Source organism: Miniopterus natalensis, chromosome 1 (genome assembly GCF_054644295.1).
Source record: "Miniopterus natalensis isolate mMinNat1 chromosome 1, mMinNat1.hap1, whole genome shotgun sequence".
NCBI lineage: Eukaryota > Metazoa > Chordata > Mammalia > Chiroptera > Miniopteridae > Miniopterus > Miniopterus natalensis.
The window spans coordinates 100828168-100853349 of NC_142081.1; the positions used below are offsets into that span (position 1 = coordinate 100828168).

General features: G+C 41.9%; 1 protein-coding gene across 1 annotated transcript in view; it reads right to left on the bottom strand.

The window, feature by feature from the left end:
- The window catches only part of THSD4 (thrombospondin type 1 domain containing 4), a 589485-nt gene that overhangs the window by 436995 nt on the left and 127308 nt on the right, over positions 1–25182 (bottom strand). The window lies entirely within an intron of this gene.

A 25182-nucleotide genomic window follows, 5' to 3' on the forward strand; every position in this document is an offset into this window, starting at 1 on the left:
CAGCTTGATCTAACTTTGCAGGTGTCATAAAGCTCTGGAAAGGGGGAGATAGGATTGTATTTCTTTATAGATATGACAGCCCCCAACTGAGAACTCTATATATAAATAAAATAACCTTCCAAGTGGACACCAATACATTAAATATTGGATTGGGTGTGGTGTTATTACAAGACCAAGAGAATGTAAAACATCCTGTAATATATCTCAGCAGAAAATCTTTGCCAAGAAAAAGAAATCTGTCTTCTATCTAAGAGGAATGTTTAGTAATTATTTGGGCCTTGGATAAACTCAGGCCATACGTTTTGGGCCTGGCGTTTACATTATGTACTAATCACAGAGCCCTGATGTGAAGACAGACATTGCAGACCAAGAATAGTGAGTTCCCGAGATGGTCAAGGCAGTGTCAACGCTTACAGAGGGGCGTGCAGCCTGTGTCATAACGGGGAACATTTAGGCCAGGATGCTTTTCATAGAAGGACAGATGTAAACACTGGTATCTCCTGAACTGAACCCACCTAAGTGGGGCTGAGCCCTCAGCCCGTGTGATCAGACAATGTCAACATGGCAGCAGGCACAGGTGTGTAGGCACCTGTCCAGTTCTGCTCGCTCCGGTCATGTTTTGTTTGCTTTATTAGTTCCAAGAGAAATTTGACTTGTTGGAGGAACCTGTTTGTACCACTGACTATTACATCCTGGTAACTGAACTAGACAGTGACTAACAGGCATTCTTCATAAAAGATCACTTGGGACAGACAGGAAGACAACAGGAACAGAAGCGCGCAGCTTATGACAGCAGCGCAGGCACAGGCTGGGAGGAAGGAAGTTTAACTTGAGAACATTTGGTTCAGAGAGATGTTAAAGACTTGTTGAAAATATCATTTTAAGTAGCAGTAGCAGAGAATAAATGAGCACAGGAGCTATAAGGGGGGAAAGAGTAGGGCAGGAAAAATACCAAGGAAAGCAACGGATAGGACTAACATCTAAAATGGGAATGGCAAATACTTAGCATCTGAGCAGCAAAGGCCCCGCCCAGGGCTCATGTGGCCTCAGCAGCCCCAAGCAGCCCCTGCAGCATCTGGAGGGGCGTGTTGCACATGCATCTCTCAGGCCGAAGGAAAGCCCAGATTTCCACTTGCAGTTAAACGCGGAGGGAGGACTATCTGCCCCCACCTCTTATCCTCCCAACCCACCAAAATGGAAGTGAAACAGAAGGAGAAAGTCATCCGAAAGGAGACATTAGCAAAAAAAGGTGTCAGCAGACTTGGAGAAAGTGGACAAAGAAGTTGTAATAGAGTACAAAGGGCAAACTCAGTAAAGAATGCTGCTGACACCAAAGCTAACCGGCTGGACAACCCTGCAGTTCAGCCCTGGGAAGCACAAGTTTCATGAAGGGTGGGGATCGGAATCACGGTGGAAAATAGTCACCAAGCCCACTTTATGCAGCCAGACCACTGTGCACCCCACATACCCCTCTCCAAGCAGACAAGAGGTTTATTCTCAGGAGAGAGTGAGCAGAGGCAGCAGGCTCAAGAAGCAGACAGGGTGGAGGACAGGTGACGGGGAGGGGCCCCACACCACCAGCCACACGCCACCTCTCCAGGCAGGATACTAAAGGACCCTTCTCTGGAGGCAATGAACAGCTTCAGAGGAAAGACATCCATATACTGACACTGCATGTGAGGCCGACTCAAAATCTGTTCTCCTCAAGGAAAGCTCATTGGCCAACTACACCATCCATGCATGTAGAACTTTCAATCCGATATTTAGTCTCTTACTCATGAAATACTTACTGAAGGTCCATAGACATTCAGGCAAAGCCTCTGACATGACAGGCAGAGTCCAGACTGACGGAAAAATAACTTGGAGGTGTGGGTATATGCAGGGAAAATAAAAAGAATTTTTAAAATCCTATTATATTCTTAGAGAATGAATAATTAAGATACTGCATTCATGAAACAAGAACAGGGATGCTATGTTGAAGAAATAATCAGCCCAGCCCTTTGTGGCTCAGCAGTTGAGCATCTACTCAGGAGCCAAGAGGTCGCTAATTTGATTCCCCATCAGGGCACATGCCCCGGGTGTGGGCTCCACCCCCAGCAGGGGGTGTGCAGGAGGCAGTGATCAATGATGTTTCTCTCTCATTGATGTTTCTATCTCTCAATCCTTCTCCCTTCCTCTCTTTCTAAAAGTCAATAAAACATATTTTTAAAAAGAAGAATTAGAAAATAAGAAAGAGCTCTTGCAAGGTACATAAGCATAAAAGTTTTTAAGTTTAACAGAGAATCTAGATGACAGCCAAGCAAACTCCCTAGAAAGTAGAACCAAAAAACAAAACAATGAAAAATAGGAAAGAAAAAATAAGAAAACTGGAGACGCTATCCAAAAAAGAGTTCCAGAAATAAAGAAAGGGGAAAATATAAAGAGGAAACGTATCAAAGAACTATTAAAAGAAATGACCCACAAATGAGTTTCTAGCTTGAAAGGGTGCACTGTAAGGTGTGCACAGGATACAATGGACACACAAAAGCCCCCCCCAAGGTATCTCACTGCTTAAGTATGGGAACACCAGAGACCAAAGGAAGAAAAGCTTCCAGAGGCAAAACTCATGTTACACACAAAGCAAGGAGCGTGAGAAGGGGGCTGGTCGTCTCCCAAGCAGAATGCTGTAAGGCACCGGTGAAATGCCTTCAGAATTCACAGAGGCAAGTGAGTTCCAACACTGACTTCGAAAACTTGTTTATAAGCCAATTGTGGGGTCAAATAAGGACCTTTTTTACATATACAAAAGCTAAAGATAAAATACTTTCCATGTACCCTTCCCTCAGGCGGCTGCTGGAGGAGATGCTTCAGCCAAGCAAGGGACTAAACCAAAAAGCAGAAGAGCCGGATGCGGTCACAGGGCCACGGTGACGCAGGGAGCTCGCTGTGCCGCCAACTGCAGCGCAAGCAGGCTAGGCGGCGCAGGAGGCCGGAGGGCTGACAGGGAAAGTTTCAGAGAAGGAGCAAAATGTAAATGCAGGCTATTTTATGTAGTTGAGCACCTGGAAAAATTGCTAGACGTCAAAAAGATACTGTGACAGCCCTGGCCGGTGTGGCTCAGTTGGTTGAAGCGTCCATTGTCCCATAAACCAAAAGCTCTTAGTTCGATTCCTGGTCAGGGCACATACCCAGGTTTTGGGTTTGATACCCAGTTGGGGAATGTGCAGGAGGCAAACCCCTCTAACATCGATGTCTCTCTCCCTCCTTCCCTCCTAACCAATAACAACATATTTTTTTAAAAAAGAAAGAACCCAGGCTCTTCTTCTTTAAAAAAAAGAAAAAAAAAGATACTGTGACAATTTTGTGTCAACTTGACTGGGTCACTGGGTCAAACACCATTCTGCAAGTGTCTGTGACAGTGTTTCTGGATGAGATTAACATCTGAATTGGTAGACCCAGTAAGGCACAGAGCCTTCCCTCATGTGGGTGGGCCCCATCCAATCCCTTGAAGGCCTGACTAGAACAAAAAGGCTGACCCTCCCTCTGCAAGAAGGAATTTCTCCTGTCGGAGTGGCTTCAGCTGGGACATCAGTATTTTCCTGCCTTTGGAGTCAAAAGAAAATGTCAATGTTCCTTGAGTCTTGAGCCTGCTAGCTTTTGGAACGGACCTATACCACCTGCTCTCCTGAGTCTCCAGCTTGTGAACTACAGATCTTGGGACTTGCCAGCCTCCACAATTTTGTGAGCCAATTCCTTATAATAAATTATATATCCCCATCCTACTGGTTCTGTTGCTCAGGAGAATTCTAATACAGATATATCCAAGCATTTAGAAAGAAATGTGGTACCATACGAAGAACTGTAGTGAACAGTATTTTCATAGTCATAATCATGTAAATAATGACTACTTAAAGGTTCAGTTATAACGACATGGGGAAGGCGAGGGAGGGGAATTTCAGCTTGGGGTGGCTGGTGTAAGGCTACTAAATCCAGTTACCTTACAATATGTCAAGAAGGACTATCCAAAAATGGATTCACAATGTCTAGAAATATGATGTAAATGCCAAAAGAAACAGCTCATGGAATTGAAGATAGTTGCCTCTGGGGAGTGGATAGTATTTGGGTGGAATACTGTTTTTCATTATAAGCCTTTTAAGACTGTTCGATTTTTAAATTATATGCATGTGTTCATAAATAAAAGTTAATTTAAAAAAGGAAAAAGAAAAGAAGCCAGATTTTCAAGACAGATCAATTAGGGTGTGATTATACATGTTAAAAATAACTTGACTGCAGTTGGCAGTAGAGACAAGCCTCCCTGCCACCTTTAACACGTGATGACAAGGTTACTTATTTGTAACCAAAAGTTTTTTTGCAGTTAAGTGTTTTATGGGTTATAAACAAAACACAAAGGTAACTAATTTAATGTTGTAACCAAAATATATATTCATATTATCTAAATATTTTTTAAATTAAGCACTAGTGAATGATGTGGCTCTGCTCTTCTTAGTAATCAAAGCCTGAAATAAATCTACTTGCCATGCATTCAGTTTTATTGGAATTCAGTTCTTGGAAGTGAAAACTCTTGCAAGTGTTGGATGTCATTGTAAACAAGATCATTTTTAAAAGCCACCCAGTTAGTTTATAGTCATGGAAATCCCAGAGACATTAATAAGACAAAAGGGAAAGCAATCTAAATGACATACAATTTCCAATGGCAGTTCATGGATTTTAGAAGTGCTCTATTGCACTACCGCAAACACAGCACCCACCCCAGGTGGTTTAAGCAGGATATATATTTAAAGGACATTAGGCAGCTCACAGAATCTCCAGGAGAGCCAGCTTGGAGCTACTTGGCCAGAAACAAAGGATACGCTGGCCCAGCACCTGCTCCTAGGAAGCCCCAAGACTACAGACCCTGGCACCGTCACCAACAGCTCACACCACCCACACTAACAACAGGATTATTCAGCGGGGAGGGTTCATCTAAGCTAGAAAAATAGGAAAGTGAATCCCCATGATTCCTCCCATCAGCAGGAAGCTAGAGACACGTTCTGTGATCAAGGATAAGCCCCAAACAAAGGCTGCAGAGTGTTGGGCTAGGGCTGCGCCAGGCAGTTCAGAACTCTACACTCTACCATCCTTTGTTCTCAACACAGATAATCATTTACCTGTTTTCTGAGTTGGGTAATGTCTGGAACTGCTCTGGATATAAAACATCTAAATTTAAAGATATCCTCATGCTTGTCAAAGAAGAATGTAAGGATATTAATTTTATCCCATAACGCTCATTACAGATAGGGCAATGGGTAAAAATCTAGACCTGTAGATTTATATAAAAACACTGTGGGATAATAAGCTCATTATTTTCATTTTTTTCTTGGATGCTATTACAATTTTCTAAATATTAAATATTAACACAATATTCCATAAGATGATGAACCTTCTTGCCTCTCCTATAAATACAAGCACCTGACACTGCCATATTCAACCACCAAAAAAGTCTACTCCTGGACTTTTCCTTGCTTACTAAATATTTCATTTTCTCTGGTATATTTTACAGGCAGTCACAGTTTTTATTATTAATTTATTTATGACCATGACTTTAACTCAAATATCATGATTCTCAAACAGGAATTTGTATATCCCAGCAATGGTGATAATTTGTCAAAAATTGGAAACTGGAAATACAAACTTTGAACAACAAAAAATGTGGAAGATAATCTGAAAGCAGCATAAGTTTTGAAAACTCCTCACTATAAAATTGACAACAAATAATAATAGAAAAACAACAACAACAATAATAGGATGACCCCAAACCCAACTAATAGCAAACTGGTCACACTCAATCAAAAATGCATAGAATGCATTTATATGTATATGTCAGTTTTTAAAAATGCATTCTACCTACATGTCAAATAAAGAGTTTACCACTGGCCCGCCCAACGTGGCTCAGAGGTTGAGCATGATCCAGGAGATCGAAGTTCAATTCCCGGTCAGGGCACATGCCCAGGTTGCAAGCTCGATCCCCAATAGGAGGCGTGCAGGAGGCAGCTTTTCAATCACTCTCTCATCATTGATATTTCTATCTCTCTCTACCTCTCCCTCTTTTCTCTGAAATCAATAACAAAACTAAAAAAGAGTTTACCACTGTATCAATACAAATGGGCCTAAATCGATTTCTGTTATGGTAGAAAATAATCTGAGTATCAACTGCATAAAGAAAAATCTTGCCATGGTATTTATTAAGAAACTATGCAGGTAAAAAAAACACACTAGGATTTTTTCAGTTTAAGAGAAAAGTTGAAATTTGGAACAACCCATTGGAAAACATAATTTGTGAAGCACTGAGGTGGTCAGTTTTAGAAACAACTTAGGAGGTAAAGTCAGTTCAGAGAATATTTGAAGAAGCCCTGATATGTATAACATGAGTTTTTCTGATTTGGATCAAAAGAGATAGCCAAGCTAAAAATCAAAAATATTACCAAACAACAAATTTTAAGCTATTCAACAGACACAATGAAGGTGCAGTTAAGGGAATTTCCAGTCAGTTGAGAAGTTTGGTATTAATTAATAATGCAAATCATTATTAATGATATCATTATTCATCCATTTAACAGTCTTTGCTTGTTCTGTTTATAATATGGCCGTAAAGACTTGTTAATGTGCAAAATGCTTAGTCTAAAATATCTTATGAAGTAATTTTGTTGTTGTTGTTTTGTTTTTTTAAAATATATCTTTATTGATTTCAGAGAGAGGAAGGGAGAGGGAGAGAGATAGAAACATCAATGATGAGTCATTGTTCAGCTGCCTTCGAAGCCCCCCCCCCTCCCGCCCGGGGATGGAGCCCGCACCCTGGGCATGTGCCCTGACCGGGAATCGAACAGCAATCTCCTGGATCCTAGGTGGATGCTCACCCTTTGAGCCACGCCTGGCTAGCCTATGAAGTAATTTTTAATAAGGTATGATTATTCCATCCCTAGTAAGAATGGTGCTCACATTTCTGAAAATGTAGATACTATGGCTAAAATTGAAAATGGCAGGCTGGATAGAGGCCGGTGAATGCACCTAAAAGTGCTAAGGAAATGCAGACAGTAGCCGACTCCTAAACTTTTTAAACACTACGTAATAAAAGTGTACCCTAAAGCTTGCTCTATTACCTAGTGAAATACTGATTATTGAGGAAGGAGAAGACAGATTACGGCTAGTGTCCTTAAATCTAATACAAATTGTTTTTCTTAATGGAGGAACAACTGTTCTCAAAATAAAGGAGAAGACCTAGATCCACTAAATTATTTTGATATTCACAAGTTGACTTATTTAGTAAACATTGACTAAAATCTCTCAGCCTAACACCGCAAGGCAGAGCTGACTGTTGCAATAAAAAAGTTTGAGTTATACAGAGAGCAGGGATCCTCGGACTATGTATTTGAGACAACTTATATACATTAATGATCAGAACAAAGAACACCAGATTTTTGTTGTTACTGAAATTAGAAACGCTTTGAGTCCCCTGTATGGTGGGAGTAACTTGGTCTCTCGGCAAGAAGAAATGCTTATTGAAATTTCTATCACTAGAAGCCTGAAAATGCAGCATGGCACCATTTGTTTCACTACAACACCCCAGCACTTATTGGCATGAGTTTATGTTCTCAAAATATTTTAACACCAAGAAAGAGGAACAAGCTGTATAGACTCAGAGCCTATTTAAGCAGCATTGGCACTCCATCAATCCAGTTTTAAAAAGACTCAAACAACAGTATCTTACTTTTTCTCTAAGTGGTAAGTAATACAAAAGTATTTTCCTATTAAGATAAACATGTATAGCCATTTCTAGCCTTTCTTTGTGTTACTTGGGGCCATATACCCAGGATTCTCATTCATCTGTTCTGGGATTAAGTGCCCTCAAGAGAGAGGCAACAGAAGCATTGGACCTCTAGTTGAAGGAGAATAGTATGGTACTGATGTAATTCAACCCAACCAAAATCTGCTAAGAGATCACTGGGCTGCTTTTCTCTAAGGTAAATAAATTCTCCATTCACCATCCTTGGGCACTGAGCTTTCAACAGAGCATATCCCCAACCTCCCCTACCCCCACACAGCATTTTAGCCCATTGTTGATGCTGCCTCCAAATTGTAAGCTATATAGAAGTCTGAATTTATTTATTTATTTTTATTTTGATGTATTTGTTATTTTAAAATTAAATGTATTGGAGTTACATTGCTCAATAAAATTATATAGGTTTCAAACGTACAATTCTACAATACATCATCTGCACACTGCATTGTGTGCTCACCACCCGAAGTCTAGTCGCCTTCTGTCACCATTCATCCCTTGTTGACCTTCTTTGACCTTCCCTCTGGTGATCACCATACTGTTGTCTGTGTCTAAGAGTTTTGTTTTTTCTTAATCCCTTCACCTTCTTCACCCAGCCTTTCAGGCCCCTCCCCTCTGAGAGCTGTCAGTCTGCTCTTTCTATCTATGAGTCTGTTTCTAACTTGTTAGTTTATTTTGTTCATTACATTCACATATAAGTGAAATCATATAGTATTTGTTTTTCTCTGGCTGGCTTATTTCACTTAGCATAATAACTCTGGGTCTATTTGTTAGAGTAGGCAATTTATGGGCTGGGAGAAGCAGCTGGGGCTTGGAGAGAGTATTTGTGAGACACGACAAACTAAAAGTAGACAACGGAGGTGGTAGGCCCCATGTGAGGAGGAAAGATTCAGAGCACCTCCAGGATGTGTTCTAACCAGTGGCATAACAACTAGGTCCGGGGTGGGGAACGTCCATCCTGCAAATCATTTGATCTAGCCCTGCCAAGGCAACTACAGGCAGGACTCAAAATTCAATACATCTAGGAGCTTTTTTCCTAGATAACTTTTAAGTTGATAATTGTTTATGGCCCAAGAATGATGTTATAAATATCCAAATGGCCCCTGGCAGAAAAAAGGTTCCCCACTCTTGAGTGGCAGGTAAAGGAGACTTAGAGCTTAAAGATACTTTTGTTTTGTTTTGTTTTGTTTTGTGAAATAAGGGAAGGGGAGACTTACTGAGGGATACGGATATAAATATCTCAAACCCCACCCAAGAGGGGCACTTGGATTGGATTCAGCCAGCTGAGTGCCCACTCAGCTTCTACCTGAGTGTATCTCTTTCCTACAAATCAATCCTGACCTGCTTTTCCTGGTATTTGTTGTCTCTTGTTTGAATTCATTCCTAAAAGCAAGACAAGAACTCAGGGCACAGAGTACTGTCCCTGGCCAGAGATTATCTCTAGCCAGAGACTTCCTTGGCCACCGCTGACACATCCATGTTTTCACAAATGGTAAGATTTCTTTCTTTTTTATGGCTGAGTAGTATTTCATTATGTAAATGTACCACAGACTTTTTTATCCACTCATCTATTGATGGGCCCTTGGGCTGTTTCCAAATCTTGGCTATTGTAAATAATGCTTCAATGAACATAGGATGCATATATATTTTCAAATCAGTGTTTTGGGTTTCTTGGGATATATTCCTAGAAGTGGAACTGCTGGGTCAAAAAGCAGTTTCATTTTTAATTTTTTGAGGAACCTCAATAATGTTTTCCACAGTGGCTGTACCAGTCTGCATTCCCACCAACAGTACACGAGGGTCCCCTTTCTGCATATTCTTGCTAGCACTTGTTGTTTGTTGAATTATTGATGATAGCCATTCTGATAGATGTGAGGTGATATCTCATTGTGGCTTTAATTTGCATCTCTCTGATGATTAATGATGTTGAGAATCTTTTCATATGTCTATTGGCCATCTGTATGTCCTCTTTGGAGAAGTGTCTATTTAGGTCCTATGCACATTTTTTAATTTTAAAAAAGAAAACCCTCCCATGGTAACAGCAACCTGTGTTACAAGTTAGAGTGATTTATTAACTATTTGACTGATCTGATCTTAACAAGTTGTTAAAGCTCTCTGAACATAAATTGAACCTAAACCTAATAAGGCACCTATATTATAGAGGCATTCTAAGGGTTAAGAGAGAGACTTCTTATAAAGAAGCTCAGCACAATGACTGCCACATAATAAGCATTTGCTGAACATGACTATTATTAGGCAACAAGTATTTTATGAGTGGGATACAAGGCCAAATACAATTGAGAGACTGAAGAGTTAGTAACATTTCCTCTGACATCAAGAATTTTACAGCCTAGTTAAGGAGATGATATTGAAATACAAGAAATGACAGTGGTATAAAACCATACTTGGAAAATAGGGCTGTTAGACTTGGTGAGTTCAAGTTCTTTGTCTCGCTGGCTCTATGCGCTTATTGACCAAGCAACCATTCACAGTAGGGTTAAAAATATCTGACCTGCCTACCTCACAGGGATGTTAGGAAGGTCAAAGAAATAATGTAAGTGAAAATGCTCTGGGGGCTAGAAAATCTTACGTACATATTTGTAATTGTTACTGTGATTTCCATTAATTATAACAGGGCGCTCTGTTATGGGGCCCACGCTGAAAGTACGTGTAAGTTGAATCAGGAAGAAATCAGTGAGAAATAAGGCAGTCAGGGCAACCTTCACGGATCTGATAAGCTTTGAGTGGGTCCTGAAGAGTAGATGGGATTTGGGTAAGTGAAGGGGAACTGGAAGTAACCTCAGACAAAGTCAGTACATGAGCAAGTTCATGGTGATGCGCCTGGTTAGAATGAAAAGTGTGTAAAATGCAATGGTGGGAAAGCCAGCGTGGGTCAACTGTGGGTATGAGACTATACAGACCCTCAAAGTCAAGGAGCAGAGCTTAAATTTGACATGTTGGAACCAAGGCACCACTGCACAAGCCAGGGGCTACTGCTAGAAAAAAGACTGACAAAAACTAGAACCAACCTTACATTTACATAAGGGTAACATCCTTCTCTCTCTTTCCCCCCCATTCCTCCCCCTCCTCTCCCCCTTTTACTTCCTTCTTATGCTGTGGTACAGCCGGAAAGGGACATCAGAAATCAGTAGCCTGTAAAACACTTCACTTCAAGCATCAGATAAGGCAGGGTCTCCTGACGCTGCTAGACACCAGTGGCTTCAAATTAGATGCCAAAGCCTGGCCAGTGTTGCTCCGTGGCTGGGTGCCATCCCGTGCACCGAGAGGTTGCCGGTTCCATTCCTGGTCAGGGCACATGCCGGGGCCGCCGGCTCGATCCCAGGAGGGGGCATGCAGAAGGCAGCGGATCCATGTTGATGATTCTGTTTCTCTCTCTTATCCTTATTTCTATCTCTCCCTCTCCCTTCCTCTCTCTCTCAAACCAATAAAAACATATTTAAAAAAAAAATACCAGATGCCAAAAATTTCTTCATTTGGGGAAATGTTCAACAGTTTAGATACTGAATGATAACCGAGTAATATTCCATTGTATATATGCACCACTTCTTTATCCAATCATCTAATGATGGACACTTAGGCTGTTTACATACGTTGGCTATTGTAAATAATGCTGCAATGAATGTAGGAGTGCATGTATCTTTTCGAATTAGTGTTTTATAAATCTTCAGATAAATACCAAGAAGTGGAACTGCTGAGTCAAATGAGAGTTCTATTTTTTATTTTTTTTTAGGATCCTCCATAATGTTTTCCATAGTGGCTGCATAGAATATTACTTGGCCATAAAAAAGGAATGAACTCTTACCATTTGCAACAACATGGATGGACCAAGAGGGTATTATACTAAGTGAAATAAGCCAGACAGAGAAAGACAAATACCATATGATTTCACTTGTATGTGGGATCTATAAAACAGAATAAGCAAACAAAACAGAAGCAAACTCATAGATACAGAGAACAAACTGATGGTTGCCAGACTGGCTGGGTGAAAAAGGTGAAGAGAGTAAGAAGTACAAACAGGCAGTCACAGAAAAGCCATGAGGATGTGAAGTACAGCACAGGGAGTAGAGTCAATAATATTTTATAGCTATATATGGTGTCAAGTGGGCACTAGACTTTTTGGGGAAATCACTTTGTGAGTTATATAAATGTCTAACCACTACGCTGTACACCTGAAACTAATAATATTGAATTTCAACTGTAATTGAAAAATAAAAAAAATTTAAAAAGAGAATAAAACCACACAATTGGAAATAAAATACTGCTCAGCTTGAGTTAACTGATCTCATCTTTGGGACTAAAAAGTAGTAATAGTAATAATATAATAACTAACATTTGTTGAATACCTACTAGGTGCAAGGTGCATGAAGTATTTCATTTAATCTTCTCCAAAGACCTCTGAGGGGAAACTATTATTATGTCCATTTTATTGATGAAGAATCAATCTGAGGCCATTGGTCCCAGAGCAGGCAAACATCAGAGTCAGGGTTTTAAAGGCTGTTCTCCATGTGCCTAAGCCAAAGGGCAGAGAATATGGTGATGACTGAGTATAACAAATAAAAACTTTTGTTACCAAACAGCTTTGAAAATTAGAATCATCTATAATGCAAAATCCCTCCTGTTAAGAAACCAAATCTATAATTACTGAACAAGAACTTTTCATACATGCAAAGTGATTCTTCAAATGAAAAAATGGTTATCTTAAATTTTCCTAAGGCCATGAAAAGGGGATTCCACTTAACATGATACAAGTATACATAAACAGTTGAATTCTCTGACTTTCTGTAAATCAAATACTAACTATATTTACTAAAGGACTTCTCTAGGGTAAACATGCAGTAAATATTTAATAAAATGGAAAATGGTTTTGCAATCTGAACAGCCATTCAATAATTGGATTTACAGCAGACTCTTGACATTCCTGAGGCATACATCCGGAACCTTCTTGAATTCCCAGATTCACAAATACAAAAATGTTTATAGAGGCTCCCAACTTTCTCTCAGGTCACATTTCTATGGACAGTTGCATGAGCTTCCTGTTCATAGTCCTACACTACCCACTACAGCTTAATGACTCTCTCACCATTCACTACAGGCTTATCCCTCCCTTGATCACCATTTTTCACAGAAACAAAATTTCTAATTAATTAATGAGCATTGTTGCAAATGCACAAGTAAGTGGAGAGCAACAAAGCTAAATGACCATTTTCCATACACATATCCTACAAAGCACACTTCTCAGATTCACATCTCAGTCACTTTGTGCCACAGACCCTCAGGGAAAGGAGTCACGAGCCTGCAAGTTAAATTCTAGGGCCTAAACACATTTACTAAGTTTGCTTGAGCATGGGCCACATCTATAGCATCCATAGAAATGCCATTGTTCTTACTAACCCAAGAGTTACAGAAGTCGATTGAGCATTTTGGCAACGAGTCCAGAAAATCTGATTATAGAAACATTAGCCACGTGCATCATAGGAATTTGCCTACTCATTCAAAATACCTCTACTTGGTATGATAGGGGTTGGTGAAAACTACAGGGGGATGCTTTCACTGCCTTCAGTAATGGAACCCAGTCACAGCTGGCACAAAGGGCACAGAACCCCGCAGCTGGCCCTTCTTAAAGCACTGTGCAGGACACTCAGCCTCTGGCTGGGTCTGCACCCCTCAGACTCCACTACGTCAGACAAGAAAGAGTGAATGACTGAGAGAGTGAGAGAGGGAGGGACAGAGGGAGAAAAGGAGGAGGGAGGGGGAATGCAGAAAAGGAAAAAAAGAGATAGAACAAAAAATGAATTTATTGGGCTGCTGTAAAGGAAAAGAAAACAAAAAAGATATTATTTCAAAATATATAGCTTATACATTTCAGGACATATTCTAAAATACTACTGCCAAATTTTCAAATTTATTTATTTACACCCCTTCTTGTTTCAAAGAGGTTTTGCAGCATTTTGCTGCCAGATTAATTTTCCGGAAGCTCAGCTCTGATCACGCCACTTCCCTGCTTACACACCCCAATCGCTCCTCGCTGCCTATCAAGTGCAGCCCAGTGTCCGAAGCCTCCTGAGTGAGGCCTCCATTTCCTGGCCCCGTGCTTCTTGCCCACCGCCTCCTGCACTTCTGCCCCGTATGCACCTCAGTTCCAGCCAAAGCATAGTCTCTGCTGCTCCCCTAGTACACTCTGCATTTGCTGTTCTTGTACCTTTGCCTGTGATGTTCCCTCTACCTGGAATGCCCTTCCCGGCATCTGCATTTCTTTATATTACTCACCCTTCCGGCCTCCGCCTAGAGGGTGCCATGCACACAGAGGCATCAACAGAGGAACTTACAACATTTATGCACGTGCTTTAGACACACCATCTCACTGGACCCTCACAGTAATTTCCAACTGTGGTCCGAGGAAGCTGGGGCTGGTAGCCCTGGGGCTGTGTTCTCTGTCCAATGTCCTTCCTGCTACCCCAAGGTATCGCCCACACAGAACAGAAGGTGCTGCATGAATCAATGCCAACACACTGTAGCAATCTTTCTTTCTTTTTTTAAGGTGAAAAAGTGCACCTTTCAATTCGCTTGTCTAGTCCAGAGGCACAGTTTCACCTGGCAGCCGCTGTGCAGCCCTCGCCAGACCCTGGGGCAGGACAATGCTAATTGTGAAGGCAGAGGCCCAGCGAGCTGTGCAGGGAGCCCCTCCAACTCCCACCGGGAGACGCCGTGAGAACACACACAAGGAAACCAGTGACTACTGTAAACCTCAGGGAGTCAAGCTCTACTCCTTTGCATCCTAAGAACATGACAAAGGATTTTTTTGAAGGTGCAACTTATCACCAAAGGTGGGAGAGCGGGTTGCAAAAGCTATTTATACAACTTCCAAAGCCAGTTCAGACAAACATGACAACAGGGTGCAGGCAGGATCCTGGCTGACTGATGGGGTCTATGAAGCACACGAAGCCACCAATATCCACGTGCCCAAGGGACAGGGCCAAACTAGGACATGATGAGCAGCTGTGCAACTTTGAATACAAATGGAGTTCGGGCTGAATGCATCTGATACGCTTCCCTTTCTAACTTTTGGCATCAAGAGGTTACATGAATTGACTGGAAGGTAAGAGCCCGCCCACTTTCTCCCTTTCCTAAGTGACAGGTAGGCCTAATGACCACAGCAGAGCCATCTCATCACAGTCCTGCATGGCTTCCCCCAAACCAAAAGCCCCACTGTCCTGTTTAAATCTATTTTTAACGGGCTATTAAATTTAAATCAAGATCAGGTGCTGGAGCATGACTTTGAATGAAAGCTGCTTACAGGGACTAATCCAAAATTCCAGTTACTCCCCTGGACAGAACTCGATGAAGACCAATCAATTATGGCTCACCCAGTAAAATTTTTAAGCAAAAATTAATTCAATAACCATGTAAAATCTATGGAGACCCTGCCAGTTTTTTGCCCTATTCTCCTGTTTACTTTTGGCCTCATAAGACAGGGCTTGTCTATTTAGTATTTCTGACCCCTGCAATGCCTGGCTCTCTCCCCCTGTAAACTGCCATATTCCAGTCTTTCCCAATGGCTGGTTACTCCCTCCCCAGTCAGTGACTACTTGCCTCTAAAAAGAAGGCATATTCCAAATGCCATTTGCAATACAGTTTAAGAAAGAAGTACTAACTGAAAACAATGCAGAACTTTGTTTTCCTAAACTGTTCTTGTTAGCAATTACTAAATAGCAATCTTGAGTGGTAAATTCTATCGACCAGCTCCATAGCTTGATTACTTACATTTACAAAACCTTTATCTGCTTTTAGCAGTCTTCAGTTCAAAACTAGAAATTCATTTCCCTTCTGAATCATTTAAATATATCCAAATAGATGTTTATCGACAGAGTTATATGATGGTTTCCACACAGGGAGTGTTGGTGGGTGTCAGTGTTGGTTGTGATGGTGGAGGAGTGTGTGTGTGCACACGCACGCGTGTGTTGGGCAACCCAAAAAGAGAGAATGATAAAACTTACAGATGAAAAGCTAAGCACTACCCATGGAAGGGTGCGCTGAACAGGAATCTAATACAATGGAGGGGTGATGACCACCTTTGCTTTGCTCCAGGAGCTACAGAACCTGTGCCACCTTAGTCCCAGCACAGAAAGGGTGGGGAGGTGTGCCTCCTTCAGTGGGCCACCCAAAGATCCCTGGACATCGTCAGAGGGGGAAAAAGGAGCAGTGACAGTCACAGAACAGGAAAGAGAGGGAAAAGCAAAAAACCAGAAATTTCTTCCATGCGGACAGGAATGGCTAAGAACAAAAGCCTTTTACTTCAGGGTAATACATATTATAACTAGTAGTCTTAAAGAAAAATACAGGGTGTCCCAAAAAATGTATACACACTTTGAATTAGTATAAAGTCAGCATTTATTAACATATAGTTCATTTTCAAAATTTAAAAGAATCTAAAGAAATGTATAATTATTTTGTCAACGCCTGTTTGCAAACTGATGACCGTTCTGGTCCAGGCGCTGCTGATAACATGAAGCAATGGAATCGCAAACATCAAGAATCATTTCGTTCAGTATTTGTGTGCCCTCAATTAGCCAACTGTTGCCAGTTTTGTGCTGTAAACTTTATTTTTTATGAATCCCCATAAAAAAGTCTAGGGGATAAATTTTCTTTGTTCAAAGCTTAGTCTGGCTTCACCCATTATTTCAAATCAGTTAAACCTGAAAAGGAGTGAAAATTAAGTGAGTTACCAGCTGTTAAAATGTGTGTACATTTTTCGAGGATACCCTGTATTTCCCAATATAAACTCAGTTACTAAGTATTAATTAGCTGTTAGCGTAGCCTAGGGAAGAGGTGTGATAACGAAGTATGTGAAGTCAGGATATAATGACAACTGCTCTCCACTGTTCAGGCTGAAGCCAGCTGGGTCTGGAAGCAGGATGATTGGATACAAATTACTGCTGCTACCTCAGTTTTGTTTGCTGTGGTACATACAGCCTCACATGCAGAAGGAAATACAATTCCAAAACGAAATGAATCTATTTAATACATAGATATCAGACAATCCAATTCTTAGAAACTATCCTTGACTTAGTTCCTACAGCTCTAGAAACACTGTAGCACTGAAAAGAATCCTTAACTTAAAGAATCACTGTCACTCAGTCATCCTAACGTGTGCTCTTGGAAAATGACAACCAGTCACATATTGTTTGGCTTTAATTTACATTTTATATGGGGACACATTTTAGACATAATGTACAATGATGTGCCCCTCATATTTATTGGCATAATTCCCCCAATTACTGCATTTTAAAATCAGAAATTTTATACAAACATTTGTAGCAGGGCCTAATGCAATGCTTGGCAAACTTTGTGAATTATTTAAGAGTCTCATCTCTGTTCAATAAAGAATAGGGACTTGTCCCAAAATTTCAAGCAACTAACAGGGTTAATTGGCACCTATGTCGTCACAATTTGAAAAACTATAAACCTGTAAAGACAGCAAAGAAGAAGAGTGTGTACTGACACTTCTCTTCACGCACCTATGGCATCACTAGTCAAGCCCACTGACACTCACTGTTCCTGAGCCCAGCACGTCAGAGCCACGCTCAGCCAGAGCTGCCACAGGCGAGGTGACACACCGGGCATGACCCATCAACTAGATTCTAAAGAGAACAGGAGGGTGGTGAACAAATAGTGTGCTGCAAAACACAGGGACTCCGTGGAAGAAACAGAAATATTCAGCAGGCTGGTGAAGCCAGATTCCTGGTGACAAGATTGCTGCTTTGAAATACCTGAAGGGGGAACCTGCATGTTTCGTTCAGAGTGGCTCCAGGAGGTGGCCAACCAACAAGTGATCGTTGCAGAGTCGCGGGAAGCGGCATCACAGGAACGCGAGGGGCAGAGCTTCGGCAGCATGAGGAGCAGGGAGAGCAGCCTGCCAGGGCAAAAGCAGCCGCCCGTGCCAGCTCTCGCCCTTCTTCCCGCCCACCGCAGATAAACGACACAGTTTTCCTTTAATCCTCTGCAAACAAGTCCCACTGCTCCACAGAATGTTCCCACTGGAATTTCTAAGAAAGGGAGACTAATAGTATGTTTGCTGTTTAATAGTTTTGGAGGAGGGACTATGCAGTTGGGGGAGAATTTCTTCAATATATATGTAAGGGATGGGCTGAATTTACAATTTAAATAAAAATTGCATATTTGTTGATTACCTGCTAGTTCTAAACCTTCTGACTCTCAAATCTCTTGGTGTTGACCCAATACTAATTTCTCGGTGTCCACGCAAGGTGCAACAAAAAGTCCCAACCATTCCCACAGTCACGTCCCCACAATAAGAGACCTCCCTGCTCAGATGGTGACAGAACTGTGCTGCAGGGACTAAGACAGAGTCCCCAGGCTGCCTGGAAAAGTCTTAGTAGTCTTGATGTAAAACACATTTGTTTGTTTTTAAAGGAAACAAATTGGTCAAGGTTTGGTTACACAAAAGGAGAAATTCTTTTGTAGCCCCTAAGGCAAAGGACTATTCTCAGATCATCAGGCTGTGATCCTGTAACTTCTCATTTAATCTGATTCTTCTGTTTTATTCTGTGACCTGGGTCAGGCCACTCAGCCCTTAGTTCCTGCATCTGTGGAACAGGAACCCTGCAGGACATCTGCCCTTGTCCATCCCGACCAGGCATGCTGGAGGACAGAGACCGTCTTTGTAGAAAGCTGAGCTTCTTGGAACAGAGAAATGACAGAATTGGGGCTCATTATTCCATATTTTGCAATGATTTAAGCTCTATGCTTGGTTTCAAACTTTTAAAATAATTCACATTTAGACTAACCTGCTTATTAGATGTTGAAATAGATCCTGAGGCTTCTCTTTACTAATGACCTAGAGTGACCCCGGTTTAAGTGACAGGAAAGAAATCGTTTTTGCAAGAATCACTAATACCTTCCGGAATACCCTAGAGCAGGAGCAATTTTTTCCTTCAAACAATCTTTCCTTTTCCAAATCCTAAATTTCCCAGTGACAAGACAGAGAGAAATGTGTGATAACAACGGTTCCATCTTCCATTCCGCTTACTCTTCAGAGAGAAAGAGAAACACAATGTACATGAGAACATGCACTTCACATACATAATCCCAGCAGGGAGCAGGAGAGCTACACTAGGGACCAGGATTATGGAAATCGGGGGGATGCAACAGAATCATTACCAACCCCTTTAACTTCTCCCTGAGGTCACCTCCTCACACCACAGAACGCCAGCCTCTCTCCGTGCCCCTGTGTCAATGCACACTGACCAACCTGGATTATGCCAGCAAAATGCTCGGGAGCAAAGGAGGCCTGCATAGTCACATGCGTTAGATCTACAAGGAGGCCTATCTGTAGAAATCTTCAGAAATGTAAACACAATGAGCAGAATGAGTGATACTAGCATGTTCTATTCCAATTTCAATAATCCCTCAAAGGTGTTAAGAAGCCTTGTGAGTCTGCTAATGAAATGACAGTTGATAAGCCAAGGGGGCTGCCTGACTTGTCATTCATGAGTTCCTGTTGTGGATATTGGTGGCTTTGGGCCATCCAGGATGGCCCTTCTTTTGGTTCAGCATCTGGGTTTCCTTTTTTGGGAATTAATTCTCCCCTGCTGTGTGTAGTCTCGGTGGGAATGTCAATCAGGACCCCCAACCCGCTTCCCCCAGCCGAGGGGCAGGCATGTGACCCACGCTAAGCCAACTGAGCTCTTACTTCCAGGGCTTTGAATCTTGGATGGAGAACCCCACTGGAAAGTATCCCCTGCAGCAGCAGCTTGCAAGCAAGAGCATCAGTTCCGTCCACCTGGACCCCCAGAGCTTCCCCAGTTTCTGTCCTTCACGCCTGGTTCTGCACACTTCCTGCTGATTCTCTGAGCTACTGGATATCCTTCCAATAAAATCTTTTTATGTTTCACTTAGCCAAAATCGCTGTCTATTGATTGCAAAAACAAACAAACAAAAAGAATGCTAACTATTTTTGTTCCAGCTTGCTTCCTCAGATTCTGGACCTACCTGACAATTTCTAGGCTCAACAAAACCCTGTGATCCTTATTGATTCTAAAAATGACACTATGCATATGAGTCCATTTCCCCTAAAAATTCTCTTGTTCTCCATGGTTACTAAGAAAGAGTATTTAAAGTAAAATAAAATAGGAGAGTGAAAGGTGGATGGAAACAGCAAGCCTTAGTTTGGTATCTCTGAATCTACTCTATCCTAAAAGAAAAGATAGAAGATAGGTATTTTTTTTCCTCTGGAAGAAAGTATATTATTTGTTCCACATGGTAAACTTATACTGGTCCTAAATGTCACTTTCAGGAATTGGAAAGATAGAGAAAGGGAAAGAGATTAATGGCCTTTTTAAAGTATAATTTATATACAATAAAATGCATAGATCACAAGTGTACAGTTTGGTAGGTTTTGACAACTGTATACATCTGTGTAACAACCATGTCAATCACAATACAGAACACTACCATCACTCCAGAAAGTTCCATCATGCCCCTTTCTAGCTAATCCTTCCCAATTCCATAGACACTGTTCTGATTTCCATCGGCATAGCCTAATTTATCCTGTTTCAAAACATCATATAAATGGAATCAGACAGTACATACTCTTATATCTTGGTTTATTTTGCTCAGTATATAAAGCTTCTGAGATTCATCCAGGTTGTTTATCAGTAGAGATGCTCTTTTTTATTGCTGAGTAATACTCCACCGTATGAATGTACACAGTTTGTTTATTGTCTCCTCTTGATGGATATTTGGGTTGTTTCCAGATTGGGGCTATTATTTTTAAAAAGGCTGCTGTGAATAATCTTAAATCCTTTTTATGGGCATATGATTACTTTCATTTCTTTTGAATAAGTAAATTTTTATTAAATGGCAAAGAGTCTTTCTAGAATACCTTGCAGAGAAGCAATAATATACTTTCTCCTGGAGGAGAAAAAATGACTATTTTCCATCTTTTAGTCTAGGCTCAGAGACACCATTCTATTAACCCCTATTCCTCTCTACAAACTTCGTTCTCTCAACCTACAGACATCCTCATTTCTCTACCACTCTAAACAAATCTTTCTCTTTCCCTCTTAAACTAGCAAAAACTCACAATATGCGTTCTTCATGGATATTTTTTAAAAGAAAGAGCTAGCTATGCTCACTGACCACCGTCTTGGCCGTCTCTGCGGCAGTGTTCCCAACAGCCCGCGCTAGCCCTGTTTTCTCAGTTCATTCTCCCCTGGACCTCTGCTCAGCTATATTGACTGTGGTCCCCCTCTCTCCTGAGAAAAGTTAAAATTTCTCAGGTAATTTTTATAACGAAAACAGGAACTTAATGACTGGTCTTTTTTTTTTTTTTTTAATTTCAGAGAGAGGAAAGGAGGGGGAGAGAGAGATAAAAACATCAATGATGAGAGAGTCATTGATCGGCTGCAGCCCGCAACCCGGGCATGCGCCCTGACTGGGAATCCAACCCCGATCGCCTGGATCCTAGGTCGACGCTCAACCGCTGAGCCACGCCCGGCCGGGCAATGACTGGTCTTAAATGCTCACACTGTACAAATCCTTCTCCTGGCTTCCAAACACACTGAGAGTAGAAATTCAGTAACTAAACTCTGGGATTTGAACTCAGCTCTTTCACTTACTACCTGGGTGACCTTGAGCAAGTTATTTAACTATTCTGTGACTCTGTGTCTTCTGTAAAATGAGGCTGATAACCGTACCCACCTCACAGGGTTGTTGTGAGGATTAAATGAATTAGCACTTAGAGCTGTGTCTGGTGTGTAGTAAGCACTCAACAGATACAAGCAATTTCTGTGACAGCACTTGGACCTCACTGTGGTGTATATAATAAGAGAACTTTGCAAACCACAACAGACTTTATTAACACCGGAGATGCTATAGGATAGCACAGTGCCTTGGTGCTCTCTCTTCTCGGGCTCCCTTAATGGCTGAACCTCTTTCCGCTGCTTCTTTAATGTGGACCTACTCCAAAGCTCCTCCCTTGATCCTCTGTCCTCATGATCAAGGACTTATTTATCCTTCACGGTGGCTTTAATTAGGACACCAAGGCCAATGACTTCATGTATAGGTCTACAACTCTAAGGTAGATGCCTTAAACTTCAGTGGGCATCTTGCTACCATTCATTTGAATTCAACATGTGTGACACCAAAATCACTGTTTTGTTTCATGAGGGTATTACTGCAGTACTCCTCTTGTTTCCCTAAGGCCTGCCCTGTGCACTCTGAAAGGTTCACAGTGGCGACACTGTCCATGCACGGGGGGGGAGAGTTCCAGGTACCTAGCAATGAAACTGCCTCATTAAAACATGAACATCCTTGCCCTGGCCGGTGTAGCTCAGTGGTTAGACAGTCAGTCCACACACCAAAGGGTCTTGGGTTCTGAGTCAAGGGCCCATACCTGGGTTGCAAGTTTGATCTGGGGCCCAGTCAGAGCACGTGTGGAAGGCAACCAATCGATGTTTCTCTCTCTCTCCCCCCCCCCAGTCTCTCTAAAAATCCATGGAAAAAATATCCTTGGGTTAGGATTAGCAAGAAGAAACCATGAACATCCTCACCCGAGGTCCACGAGCACTTGCACCTAAGCCTTCCTCCCTCATGCCCCACACTTTTGATAATGTCCATGTCTTTATCTGACAGTTCTTACCCCAAGCCCCAGCGTGCAGTCTGTGCCAGGGCAGGCTGCTGGGCTCGTGGGAGAATCAGAAGCTCACCTGGGCGCCTGGACCACATTCCATCTCTGCACCTCAGAGCTTTAATCCAGAGAAGAACTTGATCTAAGTGGCTTGGAGCCCTGTGGCTACTAGAGACTGTGTGGCACCTTCGATATCCCCTGCAGCAAAATTGACTATTCTTGGAAGCAGCCTAGCAAAAGTTGCCTGGACTTAAAAGGAAGGCATTCAGGAAGTTCTGTTGGAGTCCTGCCTGTGCTAGTCATTAAAGCTGCTCATAGATATTCCATTTCTCCTCCTTCAAGCACATGTGAGATGGTACCTCCCTGCTGCCCTTGAAGTTAAGTGTGATATGCATCTTGCTTTGGCCAATGAGATGAGAGCAGAAGCTTTAAAATGCACTCACCCTTTCCCTGTCTCAGTGGAAGCATAGAGATGCAGCTTCTACCAGCCTGGTTCCCACATAGTTCACTACATATGAAGTAGGGCAAGAGACAAATTATTGTTTGTGGAATCATTTAGGATTTGGGGGTTCTTTGTTACTGCAGCATAAGCTTGTCACTCCTGACAGATACAATGGCCCTATTAATGTGACCAGCTGGCAACCTCCAATTTCAGACCTAGCCTCACCTCTGACCTTTAGATTTCCACTCTGTTTAGGTCAGCCTCAGGTCTCCTCAGTGCACTTGAGCTACCCAAACACAAAGCTGTCCCCTGGTTGATGGGTTAAGACTTGCTGCTATACAGCCCACAGTGACCCAGCAAAACTCTGGACTCTAGTGCTGCCCAACCCCAATAACCTAGGCATGGAAACAGGCAAAGTTTCCCCAATGTCAGCATTTAAAAACAGTTTTCCTATTAAAGTGTTCCACTCTATCTACGCTGACCATACAATTTATTGTCCAAAGTGGTTTTGAGAGTGAAAGGGGAATGGGGAGACAGGCATAAGTCATCACTGTTCTATGTAAACAGGGATGCTTTAGCACCCGAATTCTACTCTGTCATCTTCACCACAGAGGTCTAGGACTATGAGAAAAATTCCTAGAGACCTTATCTGAGGATAGATCACCATACCCAGGAAATACGATTAAAGGCCTAAGAAGAAGCGTGTGGTAAAATTAATGTGTTTATCAGAGTGGGCTCTGCTTGTACTATTCTATGTGGCCCTGGACCGATTGGGTGCAGCTGTCTCCCTCAGCAGGCACATGCGAAGAGCAGTAGACATCCAAACAAAACCAAGAGCCTGATGCAAAAGCCAGCCGTAAAGTATGAACACCCTGCAGAAACATTAACAGCGTCTTCCTCCCACGGGTCAGCCTGGGAGACATTTCACAGGAAGGACAAAATCAAGAAAACAATCTTAGCAGCAAAAAAATCATTTAAACAAAGTCACAGGCGATGCAACTTCAGTAACCAGGGGCCCCTCCTCTCCTAGGCAGTGAAACATTAAATGTCAGTAAATAGTTTTAAAGAATGCTGAATTCTCCAGGCAAAGTAACACATTGTAGAAGATAGCTGATTTCTCTAATTTGCTATTCTTCTGCATTTTTCTTTACTTTGCCAAGTGTCAGGATTCTAATTGGCTCATTCAAAATTTCAGTGGTCAAGAAGTATATAATGAATTTTGTAGAAGATCCTGTTTTTCTCTCTGCCCCAATCCCCACCCCCCCAGGGCTCTGCTTCAGGTGACGTGAGTCTCCCATCACAGGGCTGTCATATGACCTGAGCTGGTCCAAGTACCCCCCATGTTCCAACTCGGGTCCAGTGACGGGAATATGACCCAAACAAGATCACAACGTGGTTTTTCTGGGATTGAAACCACTTGTTAGATTTCTAAACTGCCGTACCATATTAACACAAACTGGGTGGTTTAAAACAATAGGAATTTATTCTTTCACAGTTCTGGAGGTTAGAAATCTTCAAGCAAGGTGTTGGCAGGGCCATGTTGCCTTTGAAGTGTCTGGGGAAGAATCTTTCCATGAATCTTCCTGGTTTCTGATGGTGCCGGCAATCCCTGGTGTTCCTTGGCTTGTAGCCCCATCACTCTAACCCCTGCATTGGTCGTCACATGCCATATCTCCCATCTCTGTGCCTGCACTTTCACAGGCGTTCTCCTTTCTGTGTGAATCTCTGTTCTCTTCTTCTCTTTTTATAAGGATGCCCATCATATTGGATGAAGGGCCCACCCTACTCCAGTATGACCTCTTCTAAACTTACATCTTAATTACATCTACGAAGAACTTATTTCCAAATAAGATCACAGTCACAGGTACCAGGGATAGAGCTTCAATATATCTTTAGGGAGGGACACAAATGAATCCACAATACTAGATGAGAGAGAGCCTTTCCCATTGATCGCCACGTAGCCTGCCCACCCACCTGAAAAGGAAACATAACTGAGAGACGGAGAAAGATCAGAAGGAAGGGCCCTAATGTTGCTCAATTCCTGTAATGTATCTATGTCTGAAGCCCAGTCTGCCTCCTGGATTTCCCAGTAACATAACAAACAAAATACCTTTCTTATTTAAATGTATTTACATAGGGTTTCTGACACAACCAAGAGTTCTAATTAATATGTCTACTGATGAATAATGCTATATAATGTGAAGCAAATAGTTTCCCGTAGTCTCGGTGGGAAAGAAAGGGTAGGGTATATATGAAAAAGAC